Genomic DNA, 12,090 nt, shown 5'->3' with positions numbered 1-12,090 from the left:
TGTCTCCCCCCTCTTTCCGCCCCGCCCCCCAAGGTTATGGCCAGTCATGTTGGCACAGTTCTGAGCTAGAGCTTTTGTTGGTTTTTTGTTGTTGTTTTGGGGTTTGTGTGTGTGTTTGTTTTAATCTTTGCTGTGGAAGAATTATGAGAGGTTTTGTCAGTTCTTGTCTAGCAGACAAAGTAGTGCCTATTGTTTGCGCTATTAATCTGTGGCATTTGGAGTAGTTTATTTTTAAATGATCTTAAACTATGCAGTAGCATAGTCTACTTTATTGCAACCAATACAGAGAATTTAGAGCACTAGAGTATGTTATATCAAAGGTCCAGAATTCTAAATTCTAATAAAAAGTAACAGACTTAAAATAAGAGAATTTTTTTTCCCCCCCCCCCCCAAAAAAACCAAAAACGCTGTCTGCAGAGAAAAAGGTGCATGCAGATAATTCCCTTACAATGAAGATGTGACATGTATCTCTTCCTGCTCCATGATGTGGTACTTTCTCAGTAGGATGAGACTGACAACTTTATCACGTTAGGGTTAATCATGCAGGTCTAAAGACCTTCTTTGAGAATCTCAAAGTGGAAATGTTGATTTATTGTATGGAAGCTTTTTCTGAAATGTTCCAATTTTGGTCGTTTGTCACAAACTAAAAATCAAGTCAAGTAGATGTTTACAACCGATGCAGGTTGACACTGTAACGTTTTTTCTCACTGAAAATTTGATTGTCAGATATGTAAAAGGACTTATTTGAAGATTCTAATTTTCTTTAAATGCTTGATTTTCTTTCCTGGTGGAAAACTATTACAAATTAAAACACAATAAGACTAATATTTAAGTTTTTGTAAGTCTCTTTTTCGAAGGAGAAGGGTAATTTTCCAGAAGAGTCCATAGAAAATCTTTGAACTGCACCAGTGGTTTCTCTACTTGGAGTTTAGATGGATATTTATGATTTTATATGGACTGTAGAATTAGGCTAACAAAACAGTATGCTGGCTATAGCTTTTTTCCCCTGATCTTAAATATTTTATGCATGGCATATAATTAAGTTTACTAATTAAATGCCTATCTCAAATATAATAGAGGTCACTTGCCTTGCTTGTTTCTATGATTACATCAGTCATCTTAATTTAAAAATCCATGTATATCTTCAGAAAAGGAGGAGGGGAAGGTGTAGCCAAAGGACTGACAGTTGATATAGTGTGCTCAGAAATTAAGTAAGTAGAAACCCTGGATAGATAGATCATTGAAGAGTATTAATGGAGATATTTTTATCAACCCAGTTAAGATCTTATATCTAATCAACTGTGAATTAATTGTGTCAAATGCACTTGGTTGACAATGACCATGTACAAAATAGTTTCTGTGAGGAATTCAGTATACGCTGTTTCCGTAAGTATTGTTGGCTCAAAAACAACTGTGGAAAAGTATAAAGGAAATGTACTTCTGGGAGAAAATTCTGGTTTCTGCTCCCACTCCAGATTATTTCGGTATATGTAGGGTCCCACATGGTGTAATTGCTCCATCCTCTTGAAGCTTAGAATCAGGGATCTTTTCCAGTTAGATTATTTCCTTTCTGACATGATTCAGTATTTTTCTCTCACTTTCATTTTTTAAGCTAAAACAAAGTTGTTGTGCTACTTATGGGAACAGGCTGAGTAAAATAAGTGTATGTACATATTAAAGAGGTTCTAGTGGAAATCTAATTAAAAAATAGCGGTAAAAGTAGTTTTGGTAACCACAGCTACCTCTAAGAACAGCCTAAATGGCTTTACTGATTTTTAAAATGTCTCATTTCCTGTGCAGTGATTCTAGTGGAGGAAATGGAGCTCAAACGTTTTGGTTCTGAGAATTCTTTCTTCCTTTGGAAATTTTGTAAAACATATAACACATGCACTTTTATTCCCATTGTTACACAATAAAAAGGGAACGATACTGATTTCCTGTTTTCCAATCCAGTAGTTTTTTGTCCAGAAGCATATACTATTAATTATGTATACTGTCGGTATTCATTTTTCTTGTACAGAAGGCTTAAATTTTTTTCCTTCCATTGCCATTATATTTGTAGGACTTCTTTTAGGTAAAGCATGCAGTGAATATCCAAGTAATTAATCTTTAGCTTATACTGGGATAAATCTCCTTACTCTAGTGGTATTTGAGTGTTCTTTCGTGGCTTTTTTTTACAGAAAAACTTTTTTTTCTTTCTTTCTTTTCCATTTAGCCTTACTTTTGCCTTACTTCAGATAATAGGGTCATCTTGTGTTAAGCTAAGAGTGGTGCAATCTTAACATGATTCTGAAGATGTGCGCATGTGATCAAGATGAGGTCAAGCATTTAATGGAAAGTTCCGTATGAGAATGAAGCAGACCTCAAGTGAAACCTCAGTCTAAATGTACTAGTAGCGATTGATCTTCAGTATTATTGGTTGCTTATCCACCTGTAATTATACAAGAAATTCTTTGGGCTGGTAATCACGTGTTTCCAAAACTGCAAGGTACTGCTAGTTAATAACAGCTTTCCTGTTAATTGTGTTTCTGTTAATAACATATGACTAGACTGAGAAATTTAGATAGTTTTAATCAAGAGTGACTTCTCTCACACTGTTTTAAAAATACAACTGTTTTGTATTTTAGAAAATGAATGCATTTTAGAAGCTTAAGATTTTCCATCTTATCAGTTCTCAGTAAGTCTTGTTTCTAGGATAGCATGTGTAACTTGAGGTTTTTATACTAAACTATGCTATAGTTGATATCATCCCTATTGTACATGTAGAAGAACGTAAGAATTCACCAAAGAGGCAGTGTGCAAAATGTTCTTTTCTTGTGTATAACACTCAGTTCTCTGACTTGCTCATACAGCTCCAAACAGCTTCTGTGGGAATTGCATGCTCGTATCTGAAGCTAAAACTAGGTTTTCTTTATTCAGTGTAATTATCTCATGGGAATCTCTGATACCCATTTCCTGACTTTTTAGCCTGTAAAATGGTAACCACGAGCTTTTGCTGATGCATTTCTCATTCCGCCGCAGCGGTGGGAGCCGGGCAGGCCCGGGCCGCTTCCCGCGCCGCCAGGTGGCGGTGTTAGGTCGGCTTAACGGTCGAGTGGGCGGCACGAGTGGGTTTGGATCCAATGTTGAGGATGGATTAACAAGTCTGTGCAGGTTATTGTCTTGCTTAAATATAGCTTTCTTTAATAAGTAGATTTTTTTTTTTTGCACTCCATTACTGACAGATTTCTGTCTTTTCTTAGGGGCAGCTTTCTTTTACTAGGTCTGCTAAATTACCCCATATATTTTGATTACTTGGGTCCAGAAAGGCTGCATCGTTTGAGATCATGTCACTTAAGAATTTAAAACAATAATATTATTAGACAGTAATTTCTTTATATTAAAATAAATGTTAAAGCCTCTTAAAACAAGGAATACCATAGATCTAAGAACTACTCTGTGATAAGGTCTCAGGGGGAGACCTTATCTCTCTCTACAACTATCTGAAAGGAGGTTGTAGCAAGGTGAGTGTCACGTCTTTTTTCCCAAGTAACAAGCAATAGGATGAGAGGAAATGGCCTCAAATTGCACCAGGGGAGGTTTAGGTTGGATATTAGGAAAAATTTCTTCACCAAAAGGGTTGTCAAGCATTGGAACAGGCTGCCCAGGGAAGTGGTTGAGTCGCCATCCCTGAAGGTATTTGAAAGACGTGTAGATGTGGTGCTCAGGGACACGGTTTAGTGGTGGGCTTGGCAGTGTTAGGTTTACGATTGGACTCGATGATCTTAAAGGTCTTTTCCAACCTAAATGATTCCATGATTCTATGATGGTCTTATATCTAATTTTTTGTCTTGTGTTCTCCTTAAGAAGTCTAAATAGCACAGATTATATTTATACACAGATAACACATGCATTCATATATACTGCCCTTCACTTTCCAGTTGGAGATCTCTGCAGTGTTAGGTCTCGCCAGCATGGCAGTTCATTGTTACATGAAGTTCCTTTAGGGAACATTGTATGAAAACCAAGGAATATGTAAATCACAGCACAAGAGTACAAATGGCTAAAATTATGCTGTTATTAAATCTCTTACATGTTTGTATGTGAAGAATTAGTAACAGCCATATGAATTGTTTTGTTTACAAAATACAAATTGTGATCTATGAAGTGGAATCAGGTGTGTTGTTAGGACAACACTGAGAGACAGAGTATGAAGAAAGATCTTTCAGTACTAGTGTTGAAAATGTGAGAAAAGCAGTAAATCTCTGACAGGAGCTTTCAGTTCAGGATGCCTACTTGCAGGGCGGGGGTGGGAAGAGGAACAGTGAGGAATCAGGATGTAAGGAAGCAGTTCAGTTTGTGCAAGGTGTTCGATTTTGAGATTCTCAATTCACAAAATAAAGAAACAATGGTGCTTTTTGATTGTAGAGACTACCAGAAAGGCTAGAGACAGAGCAAGACTCCTTTATGATTTTTTCTGATATTTTTGTCGTTGAAATTCAGCCATGTACAGCAGATTAGCAGGAAGCTATCTGAGACCAATTACTTAACTCGCAACCCTCTACTGGAGGATCTAGATCATGAATAAAATTTAAGCTGTGCCTCAGTTCAAACATAAATTTCATTGTCTGTAAATTACGTGATATAACCAATCTATAGATATATTGATTTCTTCAGAATTCTTTCTAGGTTTGAATCATTTGGCCATATGTAATTATTAACATATAATCAGGAATGTATTTGGAAGAATTTGTCTCTATCAGAGTGTGCCTTTATTACCTCTGAATCTCTGTTTTGAAACAGAAGAGCTCTTTGCTCTTCTTTGAACCCCAAAAGCTTTTCTACAATAGTTGTCCTTGAAAGCAGGCCCACTGCATTGTCAGGAATTTGTATTTCTATAGGGTTATCGCTAATTTAATTTAAACCAACAGATTTGGCAAATTGCTTCTTGTCCTCAGATCTCTTTCAGATGCTAAAAGATGTGATTCTTGTTGACTTGTCTGCTACTCAACCTAGAACAGTCTTGGGTTTTACAAAAAATGAGTTGCAAAGTTACATAGAAGTGTCTGAATGGTTTCCTGAGCTTCCTCCTGCCCTGTCTGTGATTCAGCCTGGTGGGTGGTCTGTCAGCTGCTGAAGTTGATCATGAAGAATTAGACAAAGCAGTGTGAGAGTTCACATTGCATAGTGGCTGCAGAGCTCTTTAGTATGTAATCGTTACACAATATACAAGCTGCTTACAGTATTTTTTCATTCCTTTCTAGCAGCATAGCCTAGCATGACTTCCAGTTCAGCAAGGTCACCTTAGATGTTCGCCACAAATGGTGGAACTTCTCCTGTGAAAGCTAAACTCACACTTTAAAAGCTGTACTGAATTGAGATGTAAATCTGGTCTAAACCCTTGTGAAGTCACCCATTGAGTTAATTGGGTTTGGGCCAGTTCCTTAATCTTGTGGCAGCTATTAGGGTGCATGCTAAGAAAAAAAAACCACCACCAACAAAAAAACCAACAACAACAAAAAAACCCTGAAAAACCACAAACAAAAACCCCCAAAAAACTCTTGAAAACTTGGCTTTGTATCGTCTTATCACCTCTGGACACTTCCAGGGCTTGCCTCCCATAAATTTTTGCATGCTAAAATACAGAGTTGTTGCAGTGTGTTCTCCCAGAAAGTTATATTTCCATTTTGCATCTCTTAAGAGGTTTTCCTTTTCTTTTCTTTGAATTTGTCAACTTTGATCAATATTTATGATGATAATGAAACTGAGAGAACTATTGCTGCAGGTGCATTTATAATTTTCAGTCACACTTGACTTCTGCCTCTGTGCACCTACTTGGCAAGCAGTAGCTCATTTTCAAGAGACACTGATGGCTTACTACCGAGTTCTTCCCACGGCCACAGAGCAGCAGTTGAAGACTGCTTTGTTTTAGACCACTGGAGGTAATTGCTTGGTGACAGGCAGAGCTTAACATGTTTGAACTGCCTAAAGGGATGAGCTGACTTTAAAGAACTGCAAAAATTACAAAACTGAGTAACCAAACAGGGCCTGGCCCCAAGCCTACATTTCAAAGAGGCTGTGTGACCTATCAGCTAGTGCTAGGATGCAGCATGGGAATTCCTATATTATATGAAGGGACAAAATTAGGAAGGCGCTTTTGCATCCAGTGAGGATACCAGAAGGCACACATATATTGCAGAAAGTATATGTAACGTGTCATGAAAATATGGAAAAAACCCAACTGGCTGCTTTCCTGGACGCTTGGCAGCCGGGTATTCAGAAAGGTGGGCACTCCTCTAATGAATAATGTATTCTGTATGTGTTAAAAGCACTACATACACATCATACATTTGGTCAATGCCTATGCCTATGTTGCATACATGCAGTGTGTGTCCAGACCAACACAATGCATGTGAGGGTGATGCAAAGTCACTCGCCACTTGCAGGTTTTATTTGGTGAGTGCCACAGAGGCTGCTACTCAGTACTCTATACAAGGCATCCAGACTTTGTGAAATGGCCACATTCATTCATTGTAGAAATCCATCAGAGTGAGAAGAATAATATTTCAGGAAGGAACTGGGCCTGAAGAAAGTAAGCAAGAGGGGTTGTCATTAAAATTAAGGGAGGAGGATTTAAAAATAAATATCAGAATGCTCTAGAAACACATTTCCCAGAGCAACACGCTTTGTAGGCCAACTTACACAAGCCCCTGCCCCCAGCTACTGTTTCTGTGATGCATGCCCAGTCTTCTCTAGGTAGATTTCTTACAGCTATGGATTGCCAAAGGTGGAACAGCAGGAATATTCCCAGCACTGGCATAACTTAGAGCATTTACTTCCAAAGAAAATATTTTATTCAGGTGTCAGAAATCTCCTGATCGGGGGGGGGGGGGGGGGGGGGGGGGGCGGGGAAGAGAAAAAGAAGGGGAAAAAAAAAGTTCAGGCTAATAAGCTGAATATTTCATTAGTAATGAAGTATTTTTCTTAAGAGAGGACTTTTTAAAGAAAAAAGTGAGGAAAAATCAGAATCTAAACATGAACAAAGATAATGCAATTAACAGGCTTGGCCAAAAGAAGGCTGAATTCAAGACCTTAAGCATGTAGAAAATCCCTTTTCCAGACCTGCCCCACCACAAAAAAAGAGAAATTTTCTCTAAAAGCCAGGTATGAGACCCAAGAATGGAGAAGTAACTGTTAGGACTTGGAATGATAGCTCAATTTTCTTATTTTTATAATTGCTATCCTCACAAAAAATTGAAACAAAGATGATAAAAAAAAGAAGGTTGATTTAAGCTAAACACAACTAAACCCAACTAATTTTCCCCCTCCTGTCTACCACTGAATCCTACTGGCAGATTGTTTGGGCAAGGAACTTTATCCAATTTCATATTCTCAAAACCAAAGAATTTTGTGGATTCTCCAATTTTTGGATCATGGTCTAGATGTTAGAGAAAATTCTGATGAACGTCATATAGACATTACTATGTTTCTTATTAAGCTGAGGTAACTCTGTATCAAGGCTTCTCAGAGATATTGACAAATTAATTGAGTTATCTAGCACTGATTCTGACTTTTCACAGTTTAATCAAATTTCTCTGGTAAGTTCTTTCTCCTCAAATCAGTCTGCCAAGTATTAGCCTGCATTGTGTCCATCATTCATAAATATTCCCACAGCATAAACCAAACCTATTTTGTTTAAATGCAAATAAGTCACTGATTTCATTATGTAACAAATTTTGGCTTAGGTTATGTGTAGTCTTTGAAAGTGACTGTAATGTATTCCAAACTTTTAATATTCCTGTCTAGTGTTTCTTTTTATTATTATACTCTTTTTTTGTTTGTCTGAAGTGGAAGAGATTATCTGTACTCTAACGTAAGCCTTCAGAATATCCCACTATACAAAGGTTATGGGACTGAGCCCTATTTTTTCAGCAGGATAAATAACTTTTGAACAAAAGGCTTCACTATGTTGTTAGTCAGATTCTCTTACTTTCCTTGTACTGTTGTTAAGCTGAAATGGATAGCATTACCTTCAGTAGTCAGAGAGAAAAAGGCAAGTTGAGATGTAGCCAAAAATATCAGAATTAAGAAAATGAGATGTCTGCAGTTAGCCAAGGAAATTATTTTCTTGTAGCAGTGGGAACAGCAGCTCTCACAGAGAAAGTAGTCCCAAACCTTTGGCAAAATTAGGATTCTGAAAGCAGTTACAGAGCAGTTTCCAAGCGTGTTTCCGATGTGACTCAGGATTCCTGTAAGGATGGAAGGTCTGTTTAAATGTGGCAGCCTGATAAAAGGACTTTTTGGTTTTGATCTCCCAATAAATTCAGTGATAAACTCCTTGAGTGTTTGTTTAGGTCCATCTGTAAAAATAACTTAATTGGGATGGAGTCTACAGTACAGCATTCTTTTTTCTTGTTCTGTTACAATTTTCTGACCCTAATTTCCTGCTTCCTGGTTTGGTTTGAATTGGACCGGTTCATGAGAAAAGTCTTCCCCATAAGGCATAAATTCTGAGTGGGGGAGAATTCTTTGTAGATATTTGTTCTGTGAATTGGCATAATAAACTATTATAAGACTACTATGCATTTGAAACATACTTTGGCCAATGGCAGCAAGTCTGAAACTTTTATTTCATTATTATTCATTTTTCAGTTAATCCCACTATGCGATTTGAGATAATCTATTTCCTCTGTGTTTTTCCTTTGGCAAAAATGCAAAAACCTTCTTGTCCACCAAATGCACATGCGTACTATGGACTTGTGTTACTGACATGTCTGTACTTCAATTGAAGCTTTGAATGAGTGTTTTTGAATAACACACCATAAGTGTTTTTCACAGAGTATTTCACAAATGTATTTAGAAATTCTAACGCAGATTATTCTCAGTCTTGAATCAGTGATGTGAAATGCATTATGTTCTTCACATAAAAGACTCAGTGGTATTGAATTCAATATGGCTATTTTTTGGTTGCATCCATGCAGGCTATCGCTGATATTGTTGGCTGTAGATGTTAATATTCTGTAACATCTTATTCTGAGGGTTTGTATTTACTTTTGATTTTTTTCTTTTCTTATCAGGTCAGAGTTTGCCATTTCTAGTACAAGAGCATGTTCTTTCCAAATCCAAAATTTTTATTTTGTTTATGTTAAACTTTCTGAAATCCTTTGCAACATTTTAAAAAAAGTTTTTCAATCTGCAGCTTTGTTAAGGTTATGACTAAATAATATAACATGATGACCTTAAATTGTCTTTGAATGCTGATTTGAATCTCTTGTACACAAACCAGTAGTAATTGTGTTGGGCAATATATGTCCACGTTTTTTGACACTCCCAGTTACATAAGCTGTGTGTGAGTGAAGAGATATTGTATATATTAAAACAAAATCTCTAACTGCAGCTGCTCTTGTGACACAGCAGGTTTTTAAGGCTCCCTTCAAAGGTGCTGCTGGGGACCTTCTAGGCACTGCCTTATTTATGATGTTAATGTTGTGGTAACGTTGGCTTCAGGGGAGGGACTTTTCAAAGCTTCTAGCTGCTTAACAGCACAAGGAATTTGTGATCCCAAGTCTCTTAGTTACTTTTGAAAATCACATCGCATGTATGAACTTAACTGTAAGGGTAGATACTTGCTTGGACCATAGTTTGGATTAAATGGACCCCTTTAGTGCAGAAGAGGACAAAAAATATAGAAAACTTCTGGAATTAAATTAAAAACATTGACTAAGATCTGCAAATATACGTGGGTATCTGTGCTGGTTTTGGCTGTGATAGAGTTAATTTTCTTCATCGTAGCTAGTATGGGGCTATGTTTTGGATTTGTGCTGGAAACAGTGTTGATAACACAGGGATGTTTTTGCTATGGCTGAGCAGTGCTTACACACAGTCAAGGCCTTTTCTGCTTCTCACCCCACCCCACCCACGAGGAGGCTGGGGGTTCTCAAGGAGTTGGGAGGGGACACTGGGACAGCTGACCCCAACTGGCCAAAGGGACATTCCATACCATATGGTGTCATGCTCAGCATATAAATCTGGGGGAAGAAGAAGGAAGGGGGGGATGTTCGGAGTGATGGCGTTTGTCTTCCCAAGTAGCCGTTACGCGTGATGGAGCCCAGCTGTCCTGGAGATGGCTGAACAGCTGCCTGCCGGTGGGAAGTAGTGAGTGAATTCCTTGTTTTGCTTTGCTTACGTGTGCGGCTTTTGCTTTACCTGTTAAACTGTCTTTATCTCAGCCCACGGGTTTCTCACTTTTACTCTTCCGATTCTCTCCCCCTTCCCACCGGGTGAGTGAGTGAGTGGCTGGGTGGGGCTTAGTTGCCGGCTGGGGTTAAACCATGACAGTATGTCCACAGGAAAATCTTTGTGGATCTGGGTGAAGATTACGGATCAAAAAAACTAAAAACAGTTACTAAACTATGAATTTTGTAGAAGAGAATAATTTAGTTTTCAGGTTCTGATCTGAAGCCCATTGAAATAAAAGCAACTTTGACTCTGCAGCATATAATGCGTGGGGTAGTTTTTGAGAGCCTTCCTTTCATTGCATAGTACAAGGAGTCTCAATGAAGTCTGTAAGATTAGTCATTTAGTGCCTCTAGGAATACAGTAGTGAAAAACATCCTGATAAAGTAACTAAATAAAATAATAATTGTATCTTGAGTGATTAACAGAGTGTATGTTTGGATATAATCTTCTGGAGGGAATTTTCTAAAACATTGAGTGTCTGTTCCTGCAAAATTAGTCATAGCCAGTCAAAACATTTCAGTACCAAGTACCAGAAAATATATTTTATTTTGCATTCATCCACACAAAGCTAGCTTTTCTCATGTGCTCATGCTCGTTAGTGATTCTCAGTAAACTAATCTGAAATCAGATTGTAAGTATGAAAAAGCAAGACCTTGCATTTTACATATTCTGCAACATCAGGCATTGGAAAAATAACAAAACACTTTTCAGCAGACTTGTTAAATTGTTATATAAATTGGTACTTTTTCATCATTACACTATATTACATCTAATCTTCTGTAAGTGTTTTTGCTTTGTTGTTTCATTTTTTAATGAATGCATTTCTCAGTTCTGAGTTACAGCTAGTCTTATGGTTTTAGGAGGGGCAGGTATTGTTACAAACACAGATGGTTTTGGTTAATTTCCAAAGTAAAAATGATTAACTAAGTGTTGGCAGCTGCATCTACCATTTTATATATATATTTAAATCTATTTTGTGGTAAGGGTTGTTCATCCTAGATATAAGGGTGGGTATACGCTGTAACCTAATCAACCTTTCAGAGTTCACAGTGGCAATCAAGTACTGGAAAGACGACTTCGATGAGAACAAAGCTGTTGAGGAATTCTCCTGAGTCCTGTTAGAATGATGGCTTGGAACTGATATAATGCCAATACCTGTGACAAGTCTGTAAAACTCAAAAGAAGTCTTACTGATTTGGTTAAAGTGCTTCGTAGATTTTCTGTAAAACTGCTTTTCATGGACCATATAGGCAGATCATTCAGGGCAGTCTCCTGTCATGCTTTTGCGATGACAGCATGCTGATCACAAGGCAGAAGAGTGTTTAGAAGTGTTGTTATACTTCAGAGACTTTGAATTGCTAAGCTAGTGGTGAGTCTACTCTACCCCCTGACAAACATTGGTCAATAGTGTGACGATTCCTAAATAAATTGCCTCACTGACCCTGCTTATGGTCTTCTTCAGGGCACCGCCCCATTTAAGCCTCCAGCCATCACCTAGAGTTCCATGGTGCACTCATTCCAATCTGAGGCCTTAGGCTCTAAACCTCTATTGTTCACTGTGATCTTCTTCAACAGGTCAGGTCAACACCTGCAGTTCCATTCTTTGCAGCATTATAGTACACATCTTGTTTCTGAAAAACAATATATTATTTAAAATTAAACACTTCAGAGAAAGCAATTTTTAAAAGAGCAATCAGTCTGACATGTCTTCACGTCCACCTTTCTCAAGTCAGTGTTCTCCCTCTGTAAATTTAAAGTCCTGTGCTGTGTCAGGTGTTTTGAACAAAGTGAAATTACTCCTTCAACTCTCCTGATTGGGAGTGAAATAATGAAAGGCTCATCTTCTCTTTTTTGTTATCACTATGCTTTAAA

The sequence above is a fragment of the Calonectris borealis genome, chromosome 17, assembly GCF_964195595.1.
Source record: "Calonectris borealis chromosome 17, bCalBor7.hap1.2, whole genome shotgun sequence".
NCBI lineage: Eukaryota > Metazoa > Chordata > Aves > Procellariiformes > Procellariidae > Calonectris > Calonectris borealis.
This window is presented reverse-complemented; position numbering follows the sequence as displayed.